Source organism: Schistocerca nitens, unplaced genomic scaffold (assembly GCF_023898315.1).
Source record: "Schistocerca nitens isolate TAMUIC-IGC-003100 unplaced genomic scaffold, iqSchNite1.1 HiC_scaffold_270, whole genome shotgun sequence".
In the NCBI taxonomy this organism is placed as follows: Eukaryota; Metazoa; Arthropoda; class Insecta; order Orthoptera; family Acrididae; genus Schistocerca; species Schistocerca nitens.
The window spans coordinates 34,412-55,225 of NW_026045810.1; the positions used below are offsets into that span (position 1 = coordinate 34,412).

The following is a 20,814-nucleotide window of genomic DNA, read 5'->3' on the forward strand; positions in this document are numbered from 1 at the left end:
AAGCCGACACAGCGCGGCGTCGGGGCGCTCGCTTGTGCGGTGGTGGTGTAATGGTCAGCATAGTTGCCTTCCAAGCAGTTGGTCCGGGTTCGATTCCCGGCCACCGCAACAGGCTTTTTAATGTCACGTATGAGTACTTTCGCCACGCGCCCTTAACTTAATGTTTTTTCCCCCTCTTACTCGCTGCAGACCAGCCTATAGTGTGTCTCGACTGTCTCGACTTGTCTCGACTTTGCTCAGCTGACGCGAGAGCTGACGCTCTCCAATCGGCCTATATCAAAACGACAAGCACGAGAAACGACTGAGAGAGGTAAGGAGAGGCGAGGCGATGTACACACAGCACGCCCGTTCATTTCACGGTGGCGTCTCCCTGACCGAATCGGGCTGTAGCTCCGAAAACAAAGGAGAAAGAAAAATAGGAAGTAAAACTGCCAACAGTACCCTGTGTCCCCATGCGCTCTCCCGCCCAAGTACCGACAAGGGCCAAAGTTGTTACGCATCGGCAATCGGACATTTCCTTTCATCTTCTCTTTATCGGTTGAGAACCAGTGTATTCAACATATTATGGCCATTGCCGAGTGAATGCTGTAGCGCTTCCCGACAAGTCGGGTTCGGATCCTCTGTCAACTTCCACGCAGGGTGATGATGTTTTGGTCATCACACTCGCCAGCTGAAATCGGCGCTGCCTTTTCGTGGTAGTAAAAGCGTTGTGGCCCGTGGGGGGATCGAACCCACGACCTTCGCGTTATTAGCACGACGCTCTAACCAACTGAGCTAACGGGCCTCGACAGTTGCACTCGCTCAGCCCTACGCTGCAAACGTATGGCATGAAGCCGTACACCATTTCTATGGTCGTCGGATGTCTGCTTCCCTCGTCTATACTCTGCTGACGGTCACGAAACAGTAGATATATTGCGAGCAGGACGGGAAACGGCAGCTCGGACAGCTCAAACTTGTCACGATTCGTGTGGAAAAAGTTCCGTTCCGGTACCGGGAATCGAACCCGGGCCTCCTGGGTGAAAGCCAGGTATCCTAGCCACTAGACCACACCGGATGCGGGCGTTCCTGCGGCGGATCGGACGGTCGCTTGTAGCATTTCGTGTCGTGTCCCGCGTCGGCGCCCTTCTCTCTTTGCGAGCGTCTTTGCGCATACTGACTGGCAAGGCGCGCACCTCAAACGTCTCAGAGCAATGTTTTTGGCTTCATGCTGTGCTAGGAGAAGAGGAAAAGGGAAGCTGTAAGTAGCAATAACAGGGAGTAAACATTTTCCCGCTGAAGCGTTGAAAACGTTGTGGATAAAAAACAAGAAATAAGTTGGTGCCCTAGCAACAGCATCACCATCAGTCACAGAAAATTAAATGCCCCGGGTGAGGATCGAACTCACGACCTTAAGATTATGAGACTTACGCGCTGCCTACTGCGCTACCGAGGCACAGGTGAAGAGCTTGTCCTGGAAACTGGGTAAGTACCACACCCAATGTTAGACGTAAAGACACTGTACTTCCTGGATAACGTGTTCTGTTGCTACACGTGCATTGCCAGCCCAGTTGATTGCGGTGTTGCTGCAGATTTGCAAACGATAGGCAGCACTCCTTGTCGTTAACGTTCAGTGCCTCGGAGGCACCTGGACACAGCAACTTGCGAGGCCAGGCCGACGCTAGTCTGTAGAACACCATGCGAGCGTCCTAGTGGGGACCCGCGAGTGCTGCGTTCTCGGTTCTTCTCAAGGGAATCCTGCTATACATTCATGTGGATCGTGCATCTCAAGCGCGCAAGCCACACGGCAGCATTATCGTGGGAAAAGCAAAATGATGCATCGGCCGGGAATCGAACCCGGGCCGCCCGCGTGGCAGGCGAGCATTCTACCACTGAACCACCGATGCTCGGGCCGGTAGTAACTGCACGCTGCTTCCCGAGCAGATGTCTCAAGGGAAAGTGGGACTGCCGTCAAGCGCCGTAGCATTCTGTCGAGAAGATGCTGCAGACGCTGAATCCTGCACTGTACTGCTTAAAAATGCCGCCAGAACGCGGTCCTCTGCGTACTCTTGCGTCGCCGGCGCCGACTCTTGCCAAGGATGCGAAATGTGCGCGGATACGCTGTCCGAACGCGCCTGGATGTGCTCCCCTAGCCTACCTCGAAATGCGCCTGCCAGGTACGATCACCTTCGGCCGCTGCCGACAGGCGGGAAGCCGACACAGCGCGGCGTCGGGGCGCTCGCTTGTGCGGTGGTGGTGTAATGGTCAGCATAGTTGCCTTCCAAGCAGTTGGTCCGGGTTCGATTCCCGGCCACCGCAACAGGCTTTTTAATGTCACGTATGAGTACTTTCGCCACGCGCCCTTAACTTAATGTTTTTTCCCCCTCTTACTCGCTGCAGACCAGCCTATAGTGTGTCTCGACTGTCTCGACTTGTCTCGACTTTGCTCAGCTGACGCGAGAGCTGACGCTCTCCAATCGGCCTATATCAAAACGACAAGCACGAGAAACGACTGAGAGAGGTAAGGAGAGGCGAGGCGATGTACACACAGCACGCCCGTTCATTTCACGGTGGCGTCTCCCTGACCGAATCGGGCTGTAGCTCCGAAAACAAAGGAGAAAGAAAAATAGGAAGTAAAACTGCCAACAGTACCCTGTGTCCCCATGCGCTCTCCCGCCCAAGTACCGACAAGGGCCAAAGTTGTTACGCATCGGCAATCGGACATTTCCTTTCATCTTCTCTTTATCGGTTGAGAACCAGTGTATTCAACATATTATGGCCATTGCCGAGTGAATGCTGTAGCGCTTCCCGACAAGTCGGGTTCGGATCCTCTGTCAACTTCCACGCAGGGTGATGATGTTTTGGTCATCACACTCGCCAGCTGAAATCGGCGCTGCCTTTTCGTGGTAGTAAAAGCGTTGTGGCCCGTGGGGGGATCGAACCCACGACCTTCGCGTTATTAGCACGACGCTCTAACCAACTGAGCTAACGGGCCTCGACAGTTGCACTCGCTCAGCCCTACGCTGCAAACGTATGGCATGAAGCCGTACACCATTTCTATGGTCGTCGGATGTCTGCTTCCCTCGTCTATACTCTGCTGACGGTCACGAAACAGTAGATATATTGCGAGCAGGACGGGAAACGGCAGCTCGGACAGCTCAAACTTGTCACGATTCGTGTGGAAAAAGTTCCGTTCCGGTACCGGGAATCGAACCCGGGCCTCCTGGGTGAAAGCCAGGTATCCTAGCCACTAGACCACACCGGATGCGGGCGTTCCTGCGGCGGATCGGACGGTCGCTTGTAGCATTTCGTGTCGTGTCCCGCGTCGGCGCCCTTCTCTCTTTGCGAGCGTCTTTGCGCATACTGACTGGCAAGGCGCGCACCTCAAACGTCTCAGAGCAATGTTTTTGGCTTCATGCTGTGCTAGGAGAAGAGGAAAAGGGAAGCTGTAAGTAGCAATAACAGGGAGTAAACATTTTCCCGCTGAAGCGTTGAAAACGTTGTGGATAAAAAACAAGAAATAAGTTGGTGCCCTAGCAACAGCATCACCATCAGTCACAGAAAATTAAATGCCCCGGGTGAGGATCGAACTCACGACCTTAAGATTATGAGACTTACGCGCTGCCTACTGCGCTACCGAGGCACAGGTGAAGAGCTTGTCCTGGAAACTGGGTAAGTACCACACCCAATGTTAGACGTAAAGACACTGTACTTCCTGGATAACGTGTTCTGTTGCTACACGTGCATTGCCAGCCCAGTTGATTGCGGTGTTGCTGCAGATTTGCAAACGATAGGCAGCACTCCTTGTCGTTAACGTTCAGTGCCTCGGAGGCACCTGGACACAGCAACTTGCGAGGCCAGGCCGACGCTAGTCTGTAGAACACCATGCGAGCGTCCTAGTGGGGACCCGCGAGTGCTGCGTTCTCGGTTCTTCTCAAGGGAATCCTGCTATACATTCATGTGGATCGTGCATCTCAAGCGCGCAAGCCACACGGCAGCATTATCGTGGGAAAAGCAAAATGATGCATCGGCCGGGAATCGAACCCGGGCCGCCCGCGTGGCAGGCGAGCATTCTACCACTGAACCACCGATGCTCGGGCCGGTAGTAACTGCACGCTGCTTCCCGAGCAGATGTCTCAAGGGAAAGTGGGACTGCCGTCAAGCGCCGTAGCATTCTGTCGAGAAGATGCTGCAGACGCTGAATCCTGCACTGTACTGCTTAAAAATGCCGCCAGAACGCGGTCCTCTGCGTACTCTTGCGTCGCCGGCGCCGACTCTTGCCAAGGATGCGAAATGTGCGCGGATACGCTGTCCGAACGCGCCTGGATGTGCTCCCCTAGCCTACCTCGAAATGCGCCTGCCAGGTACGATCACCTTCGGCCGCTGCCGACAGGCGGGAAGCCGACACAGCGCGGCGTCGGGGCGCTCGCTTGTGCGGTGGTGGTGTAATGGTCAGCATAGTTGCCTTCCAAGCAGTTGGTCCGGGTTCGATTCCCGGCCACCGCAACAGGCTTTTTAATGTCACGTATGAGTACTTTCGCCACGCGCCCTTAACTTAATGTTTTTTCCCCCTCTTACTCGCTGCAGACCAGCCTATAGTGTGTCTCGACTGTCTCGACTTGTCTCGACTTTGCTCAGCTGACGCGAGAGCTGACGCTCTCCAATCGGCCTATATCAAAACGACAAGCACGAGAAACGACTGAGAGAGGTAAGGAGAGGCGGGGCGATGTACACACAGCACGCCCGTTCATTTCACGGTGGCGTCTCCCTGACCGAACCGGGCTGTAGCTCCGAAAACAAAGGAGAAAGAAAAATAGGAAGTAAAACTGCCAACAGTACCCTGTGTCCCCATGCGCTCTCCCGCCCAAGTACCGACAAGGGCCAAAGTTGTTACGCATCGGCAATCGGACATTTCCTTTCATCTTCTCTTTATCGGTTGAGAACCAGTGTATTCAACGTATTATGGCCATTGCCGAGTGAATGCTGTAGCGCTTCCCGACAAGTCGGGTTCGGATCCTCTGTCAACTTCCACGCAGGGTGATGATCTTTTGGTCATCACACTCGCCAGCTGAAATCGGCGCTGCCTTTTCGTGGTAGTAAAAGCGTTGTGGCCCGTGGGGGGATCGAACCCACGACCTTCGCGTTATTAGCACGACGCTCTAACCAACTGAGCTAACGGGCCTCGACAGTTGCGCTCGCTCAGCCCTACGCTGCAAACGTATGGCATGAAGCCGTACACCATTTCTATGGTCGTCGGATGTCTGCTTCCCTCGTCTATACTCTGCTGACGGTCACGAAACAGTAGATATATTGCGAGCAGGACAGGAAACGGCAGCTCGGACAGCTCAAACTTGTCACGATTCGTGTGGAAAAAGCTCCGTTCCGGTACCGGGAATCGAACCCGGGCCTCCTGGGTGAAAGCCAGGTATCCTAGCCACTAGACCACACCGGATGTGGGCGTTCCTGACGCGGATCGGACGGTCGCTTGTAGCATTTCGTGTCGTGTCCCGCGTCGGCGCCCTTCTCTCTTTGCGAGCGTCTTTGCGCATACTGACTGGCAAGGCGCGCACCTCAAACGTCTCAGAGCAATGTTTTTGGCTTCATGCTGTGCTAGGAGAAGAGGAAAAGGGAAGCTGTAAGTAGCAATAACAGGGAGTAAACATTTTCCCGCTGAAGCGTTGAAAACGTTGTGGATAACAAACAAGAAATAAGTTGGTGCCCTAGCAACAGCATCACCATCAGTCACAGAAAATTAAATGCCCCGGGTGAGGATCGAACTCACGACCTTAAGATTATGAGACTTACGCGCTGCCTACTGCGCTACCGAGGCACAGGTGAAGCGCTTGTCCTGGAAACTGGCTAAGTACCACACCCAATGTTAGACGTAAAGACACTGTACTTCCTGGATAACGTGTTCTGTTGCTACACGTGCATTGCCAGCCCAGTTGATTGCGGTGTTGCTGCAGCTTTTGCAAACGATAGGCAGCACTCCTTGTCGTTAACGTTCAGTGCCTCGGAGGCACCTGGACACAGCAACTTGTGAGGCCAGGCCGACGCTAGTCTGTAGAACACCATGCGAGCGTCCTAGTGGGGACCCGCGAGTGCTGCGTTCTCGGTTCTTCTCAAGGGAATCCAGCTATACATTCATGTGGATCGTGCATCTCAAGCGCGCAAGCCACACGGCAGCATTATCGTGGGAAAAGCAAAATGATGCATCGGCCGGGAATCGAACCCGGGCCGCCCGCGTGGCAGGCGAGCACTCTGCCACTGAACCACCGATGCTCGGGCCGGTAGTAACTGCACGCTGCTTCCCGAGCAGATGTCTCAAGGGAAAGTGGGACTGCCGTCAAGCGCCGTAGCATTCTGTCGAGAAGATGCTGCAGACGCTGAATCCTGCACTGTACTGCTTAAAAATGCCGCCAGAACGCGGTCCTCTGCGTACTCTTGCGTCGCCGGCGCCGACTCTTGCCAAGGATGCGAAATGTGCGCGGATACGCTGTCCGAACGCGCCTGGATGTGCTCCCCTAGCCTACCTCGAAATGCGCCTGCCAGGTACGATCACCTTCGGCCGCTGCCGACAGGCGGGAAGCCGACACAGCGCGGCGTCGGGGCGCTCGCTTGTGCGGTGGTGGTGTAATGGTCAGCATAGTTGCCTTCCAAGCAGTTGGTCCGGGTTCGATTCCCGGCCACCGCAACAGGCTTTTTAATGTCACGTATGAGTACTTTCGCCACGCGCCCTTAACTTAATGTTTTTTCCCCCTCTTACTCGCTGCAGACCAGCCTATAGTGTGTCTCGACTGTCTCGACTTGTCTCGACTTTGCTCAGCTGACGCGAGAGCTGACGCTCTCCAATCGGCCTATATCAAAACGACAAGCACGAGAAACGACTGAGAGAGGTAAGGAGAGGCGAGGCGATGTACACACAGCACGCCCGTTCATTTCACGGTGGCGTCTCCCTGACCGAATCGGGCTGTAGCTCCGAAAACAAAGGAGAAAGAAAAATAGGAAGTAAAACTGCCAACAGTACCCTGTGTCCCCATGCGCTCTCCCGCCCAAGTACCGACAAGGGCCAAAGTTGTTACGCATCGGCAATCGGACATTTCCTTTCATCTTCTCTTTATCGGTTGAGAACCAGTGTATTCAACATATTATGGCCATTGCCGAGTGAATGCTGTAGCGCTTCCCGACAAGTCGGGTTCGGATCCTCTGTCAACTTCCACGCAGGGTGATGATGTTTTGGTCATCACACTCGCCAGCTGAAATCGGCGCTGCCTTTTCGTGGTAGTAAAAGCGTTGTGGCCCGTGGGGGGATCGAACCCACGACCTTCGCGTTATTAGCACGACGCTCTAACCAACTGAGCTAACGGGCCTCGACAGTTGCACTCGCTCAGCCCTACGCTGCAAACGTATGGCATGAAGCCGTACACCATTTCTATGGTCGTCGGATGTCTGCTTCCCTCGTCTATACTCTGCTGACGGTCACGAAACAGTAGATATATTGCGAGCAGGACGGGAAACGGCAGCTCGGACAGCTCAAACTTGTCACGATTCGTGTGGAAAAAGTTCCGTTCCGGTACCGGGAATCGAACCCGGGCCTCCTGGGTGAAAGCCAGGTATCCTAGCCACTAGACCACACCGGATGCGGGCGTTCCTGCGGCGGATCGGACGGTCGCTTGTAGCATTTCGTGTCGTGTCCCGCGTCGGCGCCCTTCTCTCTTTGCGAGCGTCTTTGCGCATACTGACTGGCAAGGCGCGCACCTCAAACGTCTCAGAGCAATGTTTTTGGCTTCATGCTGTGCTAGGAGAAGAGGAAAAGGGAAGCTGTAAGTAGCAATAACAGGGAGTAAACATTTTCCCGCTGAAGCGTTGAAAACGTTGTGGATAAAAAACAAGAAATAAGTTGGTGCCCTAGCAACAGCATCACCATCAGTCACAGAAAATTAAATGCCCCGGGTGAGGATCGAACTCACGACCTTAAGATTATGAGACTTACGCGCTGCCTACTGCGCTACCGAGGCACAGGTGAAGAGCTTGTCCTGGAAACTGGGTAAGTACCACACCCAATGTTAGACGTAAAGACACTGTACTTCCTGGATAACGTGTTCTGTTGCTACACGTGCATTGCCAGCCCAGTTGATTGCGGTGTTGCTGCAGATTTGCAAACGATAGGCAGCACTCCTTGTCGTTAACGTTCAGTGCCTCGGAGGCACCTGGACACAGCAACTTGCGAGGCCAGGCCGACGCTAGTCTGTAGAACACCATGCGAGCGTCCTAGTGGGGACCCGCGAGTGCTGCGTTCTCGGTTCTTCTCAAGGGAATCCTGCTATACATTCATGTGGATCGTGCATCTCAAGCGCGCAAGCCACACGGCAGCATTATCGTGGGAAAAGCAAAATGATGCATCGGCCGGGAATCGAACCCGGGCCGCCCGCGTGGCAGGCGAGCATTCTACCACTGAACCACCGATGCTCGGGCCGGTAGTAACTGCACGCTGCTTCCCGAGCAGATGTCTCAAGGGAAAGTGGGACTGCCGTCAAGCGCCGTAGCATTCTGTCGAGAAGATGCTGCAGACGCTGAATCCTGCACTGTACTGCTTAAAAATGCCGCCAGAACGCGGTCCTCTGCGTACTCTTGCGTCGCCGGCGCCGACTCTTGCCAAGGATGCGAAATGTGCGCGGATACGCTGTCCGAACGCGCCTGGATGTGCTCCCCTAGCCTACCTCGAAATGCGCCTGCCAGGTACGATCACCTTCGGCCGCTGCCGACAGGCGGGAAGCCGACACAGCGCGGCGTCGGGGCGCTCGCTTGTGCGGTGGTGGTGTAATGGTCAGCATAGTTGCCTTCCAAGCAGTTGGTCCGGGTTCGATTCCCGGCCACCGCAACAGGCTTTTTAATGTCACGTATGAGTACTTTCGCCACGCGCCCTTAACTTAATGTTTTTTCCCCCTCTTACTCGCTGCAGACCAGCCTATAGTGTGTCTCGACTGTCTCGACTTGTCTCGACTTTGCTCAGCTGACGCGAGAGCTGACGCTCTCCAATCGGCCTATATCAAAACGACAAGCACGAGAAACGACTGAGAGAGGTAAGGAGAGGCGAGGCGATGTACACACAGCACGCCCGTTCATTTCACGGTGGCGTCTCCCTGACCGAATCGGGCTGTAGCTCCGAAAACAAAGGAGAAAGAAAAATAGGAAGTAAAACTGCCAACAGTACCCTGTGTCCCCATGCGCTCTCCCGCCCAAGTACCGACAAGGGCCAAAGTTGTTACGCATCGGCAATCGGACATTTCCTTTCATCTTCTCTTTATCGGTTGAGAACCAGTGTATTCAACATATTATGGCCATTGCCGAGTGAATGCTGTAGCGCTTCCCGACAAGTCGGGTTCGGATCCTCTGTCAACTTCCACGCAGGGTGATGATGTTTTGGTCATCACACTCGCCAGCTGAAATCGGCGCTGCCTTTTCGTGGTAGTAAAAGCGTTGTGGCCCGTGGGGGGATCGAACCCACGACCTTCGCGTTATTAGCACGACGCTCTAACCAACTGAGCTAACGGGCCTCGACAGTTGCACTCGCTCAGCCCTACGCTGCAAACGTATGGCATGAAGCCGTACACCATTTCTATGGTCGTCGGATGTCTGCTTCCCTCGTCTATACTCTGCTGACGGTCACGAAACAGTAGATATATTGCGAGCAGGACGGGAAACGGCAGCTCGGACAGCTCAAACTTGTCACGATTCGTGTGGAAAAAGTTCCGTTCCGGTACCGGGAATCGAACCCGGGCCTCCTGGGTGAAAGCCAGGTATCCTAGCCACTAGACCACACCGGATGCGGGCGTTCCTGCGGCGGATCGGACGGTCGCTTGTAGCATTTCGTGTCGTGTCCCGCGTCGGCGCCCTTCTCTCTTTGCGAGCGTCTTTGCGCATACTGACTGGCAAGGCGCGCACCTCAAACGTCTCAGAGCAATGTTTTTGGCTTCATGCTGTGCTAGGAGAAGAGGAAAAGGGAAGCTGTAAGTAGCAATAACAGGGAGTAAACATTTTCCCGCTGAAGCGTTGAAAACGTTGTGGATAAAAAACAAGAAATAAGTTGGTGCCCTAGCAACAGCATCACCATCAGTCACAGAAAATTAAATGCCCCGGGTGAGGATCGAACTCACGACCTTAAGATTATGAGACTTACGCGCTGCCTACTGCGCTACCGAGGCACAGGTGAAGAGCTTGTCCTGGAAACTGGGTAAGTACCACACCCAATGTTAGACGTAAAGACACTGTACTTCCTGGATAACGTGTTCTGTTGCTACACGTGCATTGCCAGCCCAGTTGATTGCGGTGTTGCTGCAGATTTGCAAACGATAGGCAGCACTCCTTGTCGTTAACGTTCAGTGCCTCGGAGGCACCTGGACACAGCAACTTGCGAGGCCAGGCCGACGCTAGTCTGTAGAACACCATGCGAGCGTCCTAGTGGGGACCCGCGAGTGCTGCGTTCTCGGTTCTTCTCAAGGGAATCCTGCTATACATTCATGTGGATCGTGCATCTCAAGCGCGCAAGCCACACGGCAGCATTATCGTGGGAAAAGCAAAATGATGCATCGGCCGGGAATCGAACCCGGGCCGCCCGCGTGGCAGGCGAGCATTCTACCACTGAACCACCGATGCTCGGGCCGGTAGTAACTGCACGCTGCTTCCCGAGCAGATGTCTCAAGGGAAAGTGGGACTGCCGTCAAGCGCCGTAGCATTCTGTCGAGAAGATGCTGCAGACGCTGAATCCTGCACTGTACTGCTTAAAAATGCCGCCAGAACGCGGTCCTCTGCGTACTCTTGCGTCGCCGGCGCCGACTCTTGCCAAGGATGCGAAATGTGCGCGGATACGCTGTCCGAACGCGCCTGGATGTGCTCCCCTAGCCTACCTCGAAATGCGCCTGCCAGGTACGATCACCTTCGGCCGCTGCCGACAGGCGGGAAGCCGACACAGCGCGGCGTCGGGGCGCTCGCTTGTGCGGTGGTGGTGTAATGGTCAGCATAGTTGCCTTCCAAGCAGTTGGTCCGGGTTCGATTCCCGGCCACCGCAACAGGCTTTTTAATGTCACGTATGAGTACTTTCGCCACGCGCCCTTAACTTAATGTTTTTTCCCCCTCTTACTCGCTGCAGACCAGCCTATAGTGTGTCTCGACTGTCTCGACTTGTCTCGACTTTGCTCAGCTGACGCGAGAGCTGACGCTCTCCAATCGGCCTATATCAAAACGACAAGCACGAGAAACGACTGAGAGAGGTAAGGAGAGGCGGGGCGATGTACACACAGCACGCCCGTTCATTTCACGGTGGCGTCTCCCTGACCGAACCGGGCTGTAGCTCCGAAAACAAAGGAGAAAGAAAAATAGGAAGTAAAACTGCCAACAGTACCCTGTGTCCCCATGCGCTCTCCCGCCCAAGTACCGACAAGGGCCAAAGTTGTTACGCATCGGCAATCGGACATTTCCTTTCATCTTCTCTTTATCGGTTGAGAACCAGTGTATTCAACGTATTATGGCCATTGCCGAGTGAATGCTGTAGCGCTTCCCGACAAGTCGGGTTCGGATCCTCTGTCAACTTCCACGCAGGGTGATGATCTTTTGGTCATCACACTCGCCAGCTGAAATCGGCGCTGCCTTTTCGTGGTAGTAAAAGCGTTGTGGCCCGTGGGGGGATCGAACCCACGACCTTCGCGTTATTAGCACGACGCTCTAACCAACTGAGCTAACGGGCCTCGACAGTTGCGCTCGCTCAGCCCTACGCTGCAAACGTATGGCATGAAGCCGTACACCATTTCTATGGTCGTCGGATGTCTGCTTCCCTCGTCTATACTCTGCTGACGGTCACGAAACAGTAGATATATTGCGAGCAGGACAGGAAACGGCAGCTCGGACAGCTCAAACTTGTCACGATTCGTGTGGAAAAAGCTCCGTTCCGGTACCGGGAATCGAACCCGGGCCTCCTGGGTGAAAGCCAGGTATCCTAGCCACTAGACCACACCGGATGTGGGCGTTCCTGACGCGGATCGGACGGTCGCTTGTAGCATTTCGTGTCGTGTCCCGCGTCGGCGCCCTTCTCTCTTTGCGAGCGTCTTTGCGCATACTGACTGGCAAGGCGCGCACCTCAAACGTCTCAGAGCAATGTTTTTGGCTTCATGCTGTGCTAGGAGAAGAGGAAAAGGGAAGCTGTAAGTAGCAATAACAGGGAGTAAACATTTTCCCGCTGAAGCGTTGAAAACGTTGTGGATAACAAACAAGAAATAAGTTGGTGCCCTAGCAACAGCATCACCATCAGTCACAGAAAATTAAATGCCCCGGGTGAGGATCGAACTCACGACCTTAAGATTATGAGACTTACGCGCTGCCTACTGCGCTACCGAGGCACAGGTGAAGCGCTTGTCCTGGAAACTGGCTAAGTACCACACCCAATGTTAGACGTAAAGACACTGTACTTCCTGGATAACGTGTTCTGTTGCTACACGTGCATTGCCAGCCCAGTTGATTGCGGTGTTGCTGCAGCTTTTGCAAACGATAGGCAGCACTCCTTGTCGTTAACGTTCAGTGCCTCGGAGGCACCTGGACACAGCAACTTGTGAGGCCAGGCCGACGCTAGTCTGTAGAACACCATGCGAGCGTCCTAGTGGGGACCCGCGAGTGCTGCGTTCTCGGTTCTTCTCAAGGGAATCCAGCTATACATTCATGTGGATCGTGCATCTCAAGCGCGCAAGCCACACGGCAGCATTATCGTGGGAAAAGCAAAATGATGCATCGGCCGGGAATCGAACCCGGGCCGCCCGCGTGGCAGGCGAGCACTCTGCCACTGAACCACCGATGCTCGGGCCGGTAGTAACTGCACGCTGCTTCCCGAGCAGATGTCTCAAGGGAAAGTGGGACTGCCGTCAAGCGCCGTAGCATTCTGTCGAGAAGATGCTGCAGACGCTGAATCCTGCACTGTACTGCTTAAAAATGCCGCCAGAACGCGGTCCTCTGCGTACTCTTGCGTCGCCGGCGCCGACTCTTGCCAAGGATGCGAAATGTGCGCGGATACGCTGTCCGAACGCGCCTGGATGTGCTCCCCTAGCCTACCTCGAAATGCGCCTGCCAGGTACGATCACCTTCGGCCGCTGCCGACAGGCGGGAAGCCGACACAGCGCGGCGTCGGGGCGCTCGCTTGTGCGGTGGTGGTGTAATGGTCAGCATAGTTGCCTTCCAAGCAGTTGGTCCGGGTTCGATTCCCGGCCACCGCAACAGGCTTTTTAATGTCACGTATGAGTACTTTCGCCACGCGCCCTTAACTTAATGTTTTTTCCCCCTCTTACTCGCTGCAGACCAGCCTATAGTGTGTCTCGACTGTCTCGACTTGTCTCGACTTTGCTCAGCTGACGCGAGAGCTGACGCTCTCCAATCGGCCTATATCAAAACGACAAGCACGAGAAACGACTGAGAGAGGTAAGGAGAGGCGAGGCGATGTACACACAGCACGCCCGTTCATTTCACGGTGGCGTCTCCCTGACCGAATCGGGCTGTAGCTCCGAAAACAAAGGAGAAAGAAAAATAGGAAGTAAAACTGCCAACAGTACCCTGTGTCCCCATGCGCTCTCCCGCCCAAGTACCGACAAGGGCCAAAGTTGTTACGCATCGGCAATCGGACATTTCCTTTCATCTTCTCTTTATCGGTTGAGAACCAGTGTATTCAACGTATTATGGCCATTGCCGAGTGAATGCTGTAGCGCTTCCCGACAAGTCGGGTTCGGATCCTCTGTCAACTTCCACGCAGGGTGATGATCTTTTGGTCATCACACTCGCCAGCTGAAATCGGCGCTGCCTTTTCGTGGTAGTAAAAGCGTTGTGGCCCGTGGGGGGATCGAACCCACGACCTTCGCGTTATTAGCACGACGCTCTAACCAACTGAGCTAACGGGCCTCGACAGTTGCGCTCGCTCAGCCCTACGCTGCAAACGTATGGCATGAAGCCGTACACCATTTCTATGGTCGTCGGATGTCTGCTTCCCTCGTCTATACTCTGCTGACGGTCACGAAACAGTAGATATATTGCGAGCAGGACAGGAAACGGCAGCTCGGACAGCTCAAACTTGTCACGATTCGTGTGGAAAAAGTTCCGTTCCGGTACCGGGAATCGAACCCGGGCCTCCTGGGTGAAAGCCAGGTATCCTAGCCACTAGACCACACCGGATGTGGGCGTTCCTGACGCGGATCGGACGGTCGCTTGTAGCATTTCGTGTCGTGTCCCGCGTCGGCGCCCTTCTCTCTTTGCGAGCGTCTTTGCGCATACTGACTGGCAAGGCGCGCACCTCAAACGTCTCAGAGCAATGTTTTTGGCTTCATGCTGTGCTAGGAGAAGAGGAAAAGGGAAGCTGTAAGTAGCAATAACAGGGAGTAAACATTTTCCCGCTGAAGCGTTGAAAACGTTGTGGATAACAAACAAGAAATAAGTTGGTGCCCTAGCAACAGCATCACCATCAGTCACAGAAAATTAAATGCCCCGGGTGAGGATCGAACTCACGACCTTAAGATTATGAGACTTACGCGCTGCCTACTGCGCTACCGAGGCACAGGTGAAGCGCTTGTCCTGGAAACTGGCTAAGTACCACACCCAATGTTAGACGTAAAGACACTGTACTTCCTGGATAACGTGTTCTGTTGCTACACGTGCATTGCCAGCCCAGTTGATTGCGGTGTTGCTGCAGCTTTTGCAAACGATAGGCAGCACTCCTTGTCGTTAACGTTCAGTGCCTCGGAGGCACCTGGACACAGCAACTTGTGAGGCCAGGCCGACGCTAGTCTGTAGAACACCATGCGAGCGTCCTAGTGGGGACCCGCGAGTGCTGCGTTCTCGGTTCTTCTCAAGGGAATCCAGCTATACATTCATGTGGATCGTGCATCTCAAGCGCGCAAGCCACACGGCAGCATTATCGTGGGAAAAGCAAAATGATGCATCGGCCGGGAATCGAACCCGGGCCGCCCGCGTGGCAGGCGAGCACTCTGCCACTGAACCACCGATGCTCGGGCCGGTAGTAACTGCACGCTGCTTCCCGAGCAGATGTCTCAAGGGAAAGTGGGACTGCCGTCAAGCGCCGTAGCATTCTGTCGAGAAGATGCTGCAGACGCTGAATCCTGCACTGTACTGCTTAAAAATGCCGCCAGAACGCGGTCCTCTGCGTACTCTTGCGTCGCCGGCGCCGACTCTTGCCAAGGATGCGAAATGTGCGCGGATACGCTGTCCGAACGCGCCTGGATGTGCTCCCCTAGCCTACCTCGAAATGCGCCTGCCAGGTACGATCACCTTCGGCCGCTGCCGACAGGCGGGAAGCCGACACAGCGCGGCGTCGGGGCGCTCGCTTGTGCGGTGGTGGTGTAATGGTCAGCATAGTTGCCTTCCAAGCAGTTGGTCCGGGTTCGATTCCCGGCCACCGCAACAGGCTTTTTAATGTCACGTATGAGTACTTTCGCCACGCGCCCTTAACTTAATGTTTTTTCCCCCTCTTACTCGCTGCAGACCAGCCTATAGTGTGTCTCGACTGTCTCGACTTGTCTCGACTTTGCTCAGCTGACGCGAGAGCTGACGCTCTCCAATCGGCCTATATCAAAACGACAAGCACGAGAAACGACTGAGAGAGGTAAGGAGAGGCGAGGCGATGTACACACAGCACGCCCGTTCATTTCACGGTGGCGTCTCCCTGACCGAATCGGGCTGTAGCTCCGAAAACAAAGGAGAAAGAAAAATAGGAAGTAAAACTGCCAACAGTACCCTGTGTCCCCATGCGCTCTCCCGCCCAAGTACCGACAAGGGCCAAAGTTGTTACGCATCGGCAATCGGACATTTCCTTTCATCTTCTCTTTATCGGTTGAGAACCAGTGTATTCAACATATTATGGCCATTGCCGAGTGAATGCTGTAGCGCTTCCCGACAAGTCGGGTTCGGATCCTCTGTCAACTTCCACGCAGGGTGATGATGTTTTGGTCATCACACTCGCCAGCTGAAATCGGCGCTGCCTTTTCGTGGTAGTAAAAGCGTTGTGGCCCGTGGGGGGATCGAACCCACGACCTTCGCGTTATTAGCACGACGCTCTAACCAACTGAGCTAACGGGCCTCGACAGTTGCACTCGCTCAGCCCTACGCTGCAAACGTATGGCATGAAGCCGTACACCATTTCTATGGTCGTCGGATGTCTGCTTCCCTCGTCTATACTCTGCTGACGGTCACGAAACAGTAGATATATTGCGAGCAGGACGGGAAACGGCAGCTCGGACAGCTCAAACTTGTCACGATTCGTGTGGAAAAAGTTCCGTTCCGGTACCGGGAATCGAACCCGGGCCTCCTGGGTGAAAGCCAGGTATCCTAGCCACTAGACCACACCGGATGCGGGCGTTCCTGCGGCGGATCGGACGGTCGCTTGTAGCATTTCGTGTCGTGTCCCGCGTCGGCGCCCTTCTCTCTTTGCGAGCGTCTTTGCGCATACTGACTGGCAAGGCGCGCACCTCAAACGTCTCAGAGCAATGTTTTTGGCTTCATGCTGTGCTAGGAGAAGAGGAAAAGGGAAGCTGTAAGTAGCAATAACAGGGAGTAAACATTTTCCCGCTGAAGCGTTGAAAACGTTGTGGATAAAAAACAAGAAATAAGTTGGTGCCCTAGCAACAGCATCACCATCAGTCACAGAAAATTAAATGCCCCGGGTGAGGATCGAACTCACGACCTTAAGATTATGAGACTTACGCGCTGCCTACTGCGCTACCGAGGCACAGGTGAAGCGCTTGTCCTGGAAACTGGGTAAGTACCACACCCAATGTTAGACGTAAAGACACTGTACTTCCTGGATAACGTGTTCTGTTGCTACACGTGCATTGCCAGCCCAGTTGATTGCGGTGTTGCTGCAGATTTGCAAACGATAGGCAGCACTCCTTGTCGTTAACGTTCAGTGCCTCGGAGGCACCTGGACACAGCAACTTGCGAGGCCAGGCCGACGCTAGTCTGTAGAACACCATGCGAGCGTCCTAGTGGGGACCCGCGAGTGCTGCGTTCTCGGTTCTTCTCAAGGGAATCCTGCTATACATTCATGTGGATCGTGCATCTCAAGCGCGCAAGCCACACGGCAGCATTATCGTGGGAAAAGCAAAATGATGCATCGGCCGGGAATCGAACCCGGGCCGCCCGCGTGGCAGGCGAGCATTCTACCACTGAACCACCGATGCTCGGGCCGGTAGTAACTGCACGCTGCTTCCCGAGCAGATGTCTCAAGGGAAAGTGGGACTGCCGTCAAGCGCCGTAGCATTCTGTCGAGAAGATGCTGCAGACGCTGAATCCTGCACTGTACTGCTTAAAAATGCCGCCAGAACGCGGTCCTCTGCGTACTCTTGCGTCGCCGGCGCCGACTCTTGCCAAGGATGCGAAATGTGCGCGGATACGCTGTCCGAACGCGCCTGGATGTGCTCCCCTAGCCTACCTCGAAATGCGCCTGCCAGGTACGATCACCTTCGGCCGCTGCCGACAGGCGGGAAGCCGACACAGCGCGGCGTCGGGGCGCTCGCTTGTGCGGTGGTGGTGTAATGGTCAGCATAGTTGCCTTCCAAGCAGTTGGTCCGGGTTCGATTCCCGGCCACCGCAACAGGCTTTTTAATGTCACGTATGAGTACTTTCGCCACGCGCCCTTAACTTAATGTTTTTTCCCCCTCTTACTCGCTGCAGACCAGCCTATAGTGTGTCTCGACTGTCTCGACTTGTCTCGACTTTGCTCAGCTGACGCGAGAGCTGACGCTCTCCAATCGGCCTATATCAAAACGACAAGCACGAGAAACGACTGAGAGAGGTAAGGAGAGGCGGGGCGATGTACACACAGCACGCCCGTTCATTTCACGGTGGCGTCTCCCTGACCGAACCGGGCTGTAGCTCCGAAAACAAAGGAGAAAGAAAAATAGGAAGTAAAACTGCCAACAGTACCCTGTGTCCCCATGCGCTCTCCCGCCCAAGTACCGACAAGGGCCAAAGTTGTTACGCATCGGCAATCGGACATTTCCTTTCATCTTCTCTTTATCGGTTGAGAACCAGTGTATTCAACGTATTATGGCCATTGCCGAGTGAATGCTGTAGCGCTTCCCGACAAGTCGGGTTCGGATCCTCTGTCAACTTCCACGCAGGGTGATGATCTTTTGGTCATCACACTCGCCAGCTGAAATCGGCGCTGCCTTTTCGTGGTAGTAAAAGCGTTGTGGCCCGTGGGGGGATCGAACCCACGACCTTCGCGTTATTAGCACGACGCTCTAACCAACTGAGCTAACGGGCCTCGACAGTTGCGCTCGCTCAGCCCTACGCTGCAAACGTATGGCATGAAGCCGTACACCATTTCTATGGTCGTCGGATGTCTGCTTCCCTCGTCTATACTCTGCTGACGGTCACGAAACAGTAGATATATTGCGAGCAGGACAGGAAACGGCAGCTCGGACAGCTCAAACTTGTCACGATTCGTGTGGAAAAAGTTCCGTTCCGGTACCGGGAATCGAACCCGGGCCTCCTGGGTGAAAGCCAGGTATCCTAGCCACTAGACCACACCGGATGTGGGCGTTCCTGACGCGGATCGGACGGTCGCTTGTAGCATTTCGTGTCGTGTCCCGCGTCGGCGCCCTTCTCTCTTTGCGAGCGTCTTTGCGCATACTGACTGGCAAGGCGCGCACCTCAAACGTCTCAGAGCAATGTTTTTGGCTTCATGCTGTGCTAGGAGAAGAGGAAAAGGGAAGCTGTAAGTAGCAATAACAGGGAGTAAACATTTTCCCGCTGAAGCGTTGAAAACGTTGTGGATAACAAACAAGAAATAAGTTGGTGCCCTAGCAACAGCATCACCATCAGTCACAGAAAATTAAATGCCCCGGGTGAGGATCGAACTCACGACCTTAAGATTATGAGACTTACGCGCTGCCTACTGCGCTACCGAGGCACAGGTGAAGCGCTTGTCCTGGAAACTGGCTAAGTACCACACCCAATGTTAGACGTAAAGACACTGTACTTCCTGGATAACGTGTTCTGTTGCTACACGTGCATTGCCAGCCCAGTTGATTGCGGTGTTGCTGCAGCTTTTGCAAACGATAGGCAGCACTCCTTGTCGTTAACGTTCAGTGCCTCGGAGGCACCTGGACACAGCAACTTGTGAGGCCAGGCCGACGCTAGTCTGTAGAACACCATGCGAGCGTCCTAGTGGGGACCCGCGAGTGCTGCGTTCTCGGTTCTTCTCAAGGGAATCCAGCTATACATTCATGTGGATCGTGCATCTCAAGCGCGCAAGCCACACGGCAGCATTATCGTGGGAAAAGCAAAATGATGCATCGGCCGGGAATCGAACCCGGGCCGCCCGCGTGGCAGGCGAGCACTCTGCCACTGAACCACCGATGCTCGGGCCGGTAGTAACTGCACGCTGCTTCCCGAGCAGATGTCTCAAGGGAAAGTGGGACTGCCGTCAAGCGCCGTAGCATTCTGTCGAGAAGATGCTGCAGACGCTGAATCCTGCACTGTACTGCTTAAAAATGCCGCCAGAACGCGGTCCTCTGCGTACTCTTGCGTCGCCGGCGCCGACTCTTGCCAAGGATGCGAAATGTGCGCGGATACGCTGTCCGAACGCGCCTGGATGTGCTCCCCTAGCCTACCTCGAAATGCGCCTGCCAGGTACGATCACCTTCGGCCGCTGCCGACAGGCGGGAAGCCGACACAGCGCGGCGTCGGGGCGCTCGCTTGTGCGGTGGTGGTGTAATGGTCAGCATAGTTGCCTTCCAAGCAGTTGGTCCGGGTTCGATTCCCGGCCACCGCAACAGGCTTTTTAATGTCACGTATGAGTACTTTCGCCACGCGCCCTTAACTTAATGTTTTTTCCCCCTCTTACTCGCTGCAGACCAGCCTATAGTGTGTCTCGACTGTCTCGACTTGTCTCGACTTTGCTCAGCTGACGCGAGAGCTGACGCTCTCCAATCGGCCTATATCAAAACGACAAGCACGAGAAACGACTGAGAGAGGTAAGGAGAGGCGAGGCGATGTACACACAGCACGCCCGTTCATTTCACGGTGGCGTCTCCCTGACCGAATCGGGCTGTAGCTCCGAAAACAAAGGAGAAAGAAAAATAGGAAGTAAAACTGCCAACAGTACCCTGTGTCCCCATGCGCTCTCCCGCCCAAGTACCGACAAGGGCCAAAGTTGTTACGCATCGGCAATCGGACATTTCCTTTCATCTTCTCTTTATCGGTTGAGAACCAGTGTATTCAACATATTATGGCCATTGCCGAGTGAATGCTGTAGCGCTTCCCGACAAGTCGGGTTCGGATCCTCTGTCAACTTCCACGCAGGGTGATGATGTTTTGGTCATCACACTCGCCAGCTGAAATCGGCGCTGCCTTTTCGTGGTAGTAAAAGCGTTGTGGCCCGTGGGGGGATCGAACCCACGACCTTCGCGTTATTAGCACGACGCTCTAACCAACTGAGCTAACGGGCCTCGACAGTTGCACTCGCTCAGCCCTACGCTGCAAACGTATGGCATGAAGCCGTACACCATTTCTATGGTCGTCGGATGTCTGCTTCCCTCGTCTATACTCTGCTGACGGTCACGAAACAGTAGATATATTGCGAGCAGGACGGGAAACGGCAGCTCGGACAGCTCAAACTTGTCACGATTCGTGTGGAAAAAGTTCCGTTCCGGTACCGGGAATCGAACCCGGGCCTCCTGGGTGAAAGCCAGGTATCCTAGCCACTAGACCACACCGGATGCGGGCGTTCCTGCGGCGGATCGGACGGTCGCTTGTAGCATTTCGTGTCGTGTCCCGCGTCGGCGCCCTTCT

The 20,814-nt window shown here is 54.7% G+C and overlaps 48 non-coding genes across 48 annotated transcripts; 10 read left to right on the top strand and 38 right to left on the bottom strand.

Annotated features, from left to right (window-relative positions):
- Window positions 1-36: 36 nt before the first annotated feature.
- Trnag-ucc (transfer RNA glycine (anticodon UCC)) lies at window positions 37-108 on the top strand. The gene has a single exon. It is a non-coding gene; the product is annotated as a tRNA-Gly (tRNA).
- A 602-nt stretch (window positions 109-710) lies between these two features.
- On the bottom strand, window positions 711-784 carry Trnai-aau (transfer RNA isoleucine (anticodon AAU)). Its single transcript has one exon. It is a non-coding gene; the product is annotated as a tRNA-Ile (tRNA).
- Window positions 785-982: 198 nt separating this feature from the next.
- Trnae-uuc (transfer RNA glutamic acid (anticodon UUC)) lies at window positions 983-1,054 on the bottom strand. The gene has a single exon. It is a non-coding gene; the product is annotated as a tRNA-Glu (tRNA).
- Window positions 1,055-1,359: 305 nt separating this feature from the next.
- Trnam-cau (transfer RNA methionine (anticodon CAU)) lies at window positions 1,360-1,432 on the bottom strand. Its single transcript has one exon. It is a non-coding gene; the product is annotated as a tRNA-Met (tRNA).
- Window positions 1,433-1,812: 380 nt separating this feature from the next.
- Window positions 1,813-1,883, bottom strand: Trnag-gcc (transfer RNA glycine (anticodon GCC)). Its single transcript has one exon. It is a non-coding gene; the product is annotated as a tRNA-Gly (tRNA).
- Window positions 1,884-2,223: 340 nt separating this feature from the next.
- Window positions 2,224-2,295, top strand: Trnag-ucc (transfer RNA glycine (anticodon UCC)). Its single transcript has one exon. It is a non-coding gene; the product is annotated as a tRNA-Gly (tRNA).
- A 602-nt stretch (window positions 2,296-2,897) lies between these two features.
- Window positions 2,898-2,971, bottom strand: Trnai-aau (transfer RNA isoleucine (anticodon AAU)). The gene has a single exon. It is a non-coding gene; the product is annotated as a tRNA-Ile (tRNA).
- A 198-nt stretch (window positions 2,972-3,169) lies between these two features.
- On the bottom strand, window positions 3,170-3,241 carry Trnae-uuc (transfer RNA glutamic acid (anticodon UUC)). The gene has a single exon. It is a non-coding gene; the product is annotated as a tRNA-Glu (tRNA).
- A 305-nt stretch (window positions 3,242-3,546) lies between these two features.
- On the bottom strand, window positions 3,547-3,619 carry Trnam-cau (transfer RNA methionine (anticodon CAU)). The gene has a single exon. It is a non-coding gene; the product is annotated as a tRNA-Met (tRNA).
- A 380-nt stretch (window positions 3,620-3,999) lies between these two features.
- On the bottom strand, window positions 4,000-4,070 carry Trnag-gcc (transfer RNA glycine (anticodon GCC)). Its single transcript has one exon. It is a non-coding gene; the product is annotated as a tRNA-Gly (tRNA).
- Window positions 4,071-4,410: 340 nt separating this feature from the next.
- Window positions 4,411-4,482, top strand: Trnag-ucc (transfer RNA glycine (anticodon UCC)). The gene has a single exon. It is a non-coding gene; the product is annotated as a tRNA-Gly (tRNA).
- A 602-nt stretch (window positions 4,483-5,084) lies between these two features.
- On the bottom strand, window positions 5,085-5,158 carry Trnai-aau (transfer RNA isoleucine (anticodon AAU)). The gene has a single exon. It is a non-coding gene; the product is annotated as a tRNA-Ile (tRNA).
- Window positions 5,159-5,356: 198 nt separating this feature from the next.
- Window positions 5,357-5,428, bottom strand: Trnae-uuc (transfer RNA glutamic acid (anticodon UUC)). Its single transcript has one exon. It is a non-coding gene; the product is annotated as a tRNA-Glu (tRNA).
- A 305-nt stretch (window positions 5,429-5,733) lies between these two features.
- Trnam-cau (transfer RNA methionine (anticodon CAU)) lies at window positions 5,734-5,806 on the bottom strand. The gene has a single exon. It is a non-coding gene; the product is annotated as a tRNA-Met (tRNA).
- A 381-nt stretch (window positions 5,807-6,187) lies between these two features.
- On the bottom strand, window positions 6,188-6,258 carry Trnag-gcc (transfer RNA glycine (anticodon GCC)). The gene has a single exon. It is a non-coding gene; the product is annotated as a tRNA-Gly (tRNA).
- Window positions 6,259-6,598: 340 nt separating this feature from the next.
- Window positions 6,599-6,670, top strand: Trnag-ucc (transfer RNA glycine (anticodon UCC)). The gene has a single exon. It is a non-coding gene; the product is annotated as a tRNA-Gly (tRNA).
- A 602-nt stretch (window positions 6,671-7,272) lies between these two features.
- Trnai-aau (transfer RNA isoleucine (anticodon AAU)) lies at window positions 7,273-7,346 on the bottom strand. Its single transcript has one exon. It is a non-coding gene; the product is annotated as a tRNA-Ile (tRNA).
- Window positions 7,347-7,544: 198 nt separating this feature from the next.
- Trnae-uuc (transfer RNA glutamic acid (anticodon UUC)) lies at window positions 7,545-7,616 on the bottom strand. The gene has a single exon. It is a non-coding gene; the product is annotated as a tRNA-Glu (tRNA).
- A 305-nt stretch (window positions 7,617-7,921) lies between these two features.
- Trnam-cau (transfer RNA methionine (anticodon CAU)) lies at window positions 7,922-7,994 on the bottom strand. Its single transcript has one exon. It is a non-coding gene; the product is annotated as a tRNA-Met (tRNA).
- A 380-nt stretch (window positions 7,995-8,374) lies between these two features.
- On the bottom strand, window positions 8,375-8,445 carry Trnag-gcc (transfer RNA glycine (anticodon GCC)). Its single transcript has one exon. It is a non-coding gene; the product is annotated as a tRNA-Gly (tRNA).
- Window positions 8,446-8,785: 340 nt separating this feature from the next.
- Trnag-ucc (transfer RNA glycine (anticodon UCC)) lies at window positions 8,786-8,857 on the top strand. The gene has a single exon. It is a non-coding gene; the product is annotated as a tRNA-Gly (tRNA).
- Window positions 8,858-9,459: 602 nt separating this feature from the next.
- Window positions 9,460-9,533, bottom strand: Trnai-aau (transfer RNA isoleucine (anticodon AAU)). The gene has a single exon. It is a non-coding gene; the product is annotated as a tRNA-Ile (tRNA).
- A 198-nt stretch (window positions 9,534-9,731) lies between these two features.
- On the bottom strand, window positions 9,732-9,803 carry Trnae-uuc (transfer RNA glutamic acid (anticodon UUC)). Its single transcript has one exon. It is a non-coding gene; the product is annotated as a tRNA-Glu (tRNA).
- Window positions 9,804-10,108: 305 nt separating this feature from the next.
- Trnam-cau (transfer RNA methionine (anticodon CAU)) lies at window positions 10,109-10,181 on the bottom strand. The gene has a single exon. It is a non-coding gene; the product is annotated as a tRNA-Met (tRNA).
- Window positions 10,182-10,561: 380 nt separating this feature from the next.
- Trnag-gcc (transfer RNA glycine (anticodon GCC)) lies at window positions 10,562-10,632 on the bottom strand. Its single transcript has one exon. It is a non-coding gene; the product is annotated as a tRNA-Gly (tRNA).
- A 340-nt stretch (window positions 10,633-10,972) lies between these two features.
- Window positions 10,973-11,044, top strand: Trnag-ucc (transfer RNA glycine (anticodon UCC)). The gene has a single exon. It is a non-coding gene; the product is annotated as a tRNA-Gly (tRNA).
- A 602-nt stretch (window positions 11,045-11,646) lies between these two features.
- Window positions 11,647-11,720, bottom strand: Trnai-aau (transfer RNA isoleucine (anticodon AAU)). The gene has a single exon. It is a non-coding gene; the product is annotated as a tRNA-Ile (tRNA).
- Window positions 11,721-11,918: 198 nt separating this feature from the next.
- Window positions 11,919-11,990, bottom strand: Trnae-uuc (transfer RNA glutamic acid (anticodon UUC)). The gene has a single exon. It is a non-coding gene; the product is annotated as a tRNA-Glu (tRNA).
- A 305-nt stretch (window positions 11,991-12,295) lies between these two features.
- Window positions 12,296-12,368, bottom strand: Trnam-cau (transfer RNA methionine (anticodon CAU)). The gene has a single exon. It is a non-coding gene; the product is annotated as a tRNA-Met (tRNA).
- A 381-nt stretch (window positions 12,369-12,749) lies between these two features.
- Window positions 12,750-12,820, bottom strand: Trnag-gcc (transfer RNA glycine (anticodon GCC)). The gene has a single exon. It is a non-coding gene; the product is annotated as a tRNA-Gly (tRNA).
- A 340-nt stretch (window positions 12,821-13,160) lies between these two features.
- Window positions 13,161-13,232, top strand: Trnag-ucc (transfer RNA glycine (anticodon UCC)). The gene has a single exon. It is a non-coding gene; the product is annotated as a tRNA-Gly (tRNA).
- Window positions 13,233-13,834: 602 nt separating this feature from the next.
- On the bottom strand, window positions 13,835-13,908 carry Trnai-aau (transfer RNA isoleucine (anticodon AAU)). The gene has a single exon. It is a non-coding gene; the product is annotated as a tRNA-Ile (tRNA).
- A 198-nt stretch (window positions 13,909-14,106) lies between these two features.
- On the bottom strand, window positions 14,107-14,178 carry Trnae-uuc (transfer RNA glutamic acid (anticodon UUC)). Its single transcript has one exon. It is a non-coding gene; the product is annotated as a tRNA-Glu (tRNA).
- Window positions 14,179-14,483: 305 nt separating this feature from the next.
- Window positions 14,484-14,556, bottom strand: Trnam-cau (transfer RNA methionine (anticodon CAU)). The gene has a single exon. It is a non-coding gene; the product is annotated as a tRNA-Met (tRNA).
- Window positions 14,557-14,937: 381 nt separating this feature from the next.
- Window positions 14,938-15,008, bottom strand: Trnag-gcc (transfer RNA glycine (anticodon GCC)). The gene has a single exon. It is a non-coding gene; the product is annotated as a tRNA-Gly (tRNA).
- Window positions 15,009-15,348: 340 nt separating this feature from the next.
- Window positions 15,349-15,420, top strand: Trnag-ucc (transfer RNA glycine (anticodon UCC)). The gene has a single exon. It is a non-coding gene; the product is annotated as a tRNA-Gly (tRNA).
- Window positions 15,421-16,022: 602 nt separating this feature from the next.
- On the bottom strand, window positions 16,023-16,096 carry Trnai-aau (transfer RNA isoleucine (anticodon AAU)). Its single transcript has one exon. It is a non-coding gene; the product is annotated as a tRNA-Ile (tRNA).
- Window positions 16,097-16,294: 198 nt separating this feature from the next.
- Trnae-uuc (transfer RNA glutamic acid (anticodon UUC)) lies at window positions 16,295-16,366 on the bottom strand. The gene has a single exon. It is a non-coding gene; the product is annotated as a tRNA-Glu (tRNA).
- Window positions 16,367-16,671: 305 nt separating this feature from the next.
- Trnam-cau (transfer RNA methionine (anticodon CAU)) lies at window positions 16,672-16,744 on the bottom strand. The gene has a single exon. It is a non-coding gene; the product is annotated as a tRNA-Met (tRNA).
- A 380-nt stretch (window positions 16,745-17,124) lies between these two features.
- Window positions 17,125-17,195, bottom strand: Trnag-gcc (transfer RNA glycine (anticodon GCC)). Its single transcript has one exon. It is a non-coding gene; the product is annotated as a tRNA-Gly (tRNA).
- A 340-nt stretch (window positions 17,196-17,535) lies between these two features.
- Window positions 17,536-17,607, top strand: Trnag-ucc (transfer RNA glycine (anticodon UCC)). Its single transcript has one exon. It is a non-coding gene; the product is annotated as a tRNA-Gly (tRNA).
- Window positions 17,608-18,209: 602 nt separating this feature from the next.
- Window positions 18,210-18,283, bottom strand: Trnai-aau (transfer RNA isoleucine (anticodon AAU)). Its single transcript has one exon. It is a non-coding gene; the product is annotated as a tRNA-Ile (tRNA).
- Window positions 18,284-18,481: 198 nt separating this feature from the next.
- Trnae-uuc (transfer RNA glutamic acid (anticodon UUC)) lies at window positions 18,482-18,553 on the bottom strand. Its single transcript has one exon. It is a non-coding gene; the product is annotated as a tRNA-Glu (tRNA).
- Window positions 18,554-18,858: 305 nt separating this feature from the next.
- Trnam-cau (transfer RNA methionine (anticodon CAU)) lies at window positions 18,859-18,931 on the bottom strand. The gene has a single exon. It is a non-coding gene; the product is annotated as a tRNA-Met (tRNA).
- A 381-nt stretch (window positions 18,932-19,312) lies between these two features.
- Window positions 19,313-19,383, bottom strand: Trnag-gcc (transfer RNA glycine (anticodon GCC)). The gene has a single exon. It is a non-coding gene; the product is annotated as a tRNA-Gly (tRNA).
- A 340-nt stretch (window positions 19,384-19,723) lies between these two features.
- Trnag-ucc (transfer RNA glycine (anticodon UCC)) lies at window positions 19,724-19,795 on the top strand. Its single transcript has one exon. It is a non-coding gene; the product is annotated as a tRNA-Gly (tRNA).
- A 602-nt stretch (window positions 19,796-20,397) lies between these two features.
- On the bottom strand, window positions 20,398-20,471 carry Trnai-aau (transfer RNA isoleucine (anticodon AAU)). The gene has a single exon. It is a non-coding gene; the product is annotated as a tRNA-Ile (tRNA).
- Window positions 20,472-20,669: 198 nt separating this feature from the next.
- Window positions 20,670-20,741, bottom strand: Trnae-uuc (transfer RNA glutamic acid (anticodon UUC)). The gene has a single exon. It is a non-coding gene; the product is annotated as a tRNA-Glu (tRNA).
- Window positions 20,742-20,814: the final 73 nt, after the last annotated feature.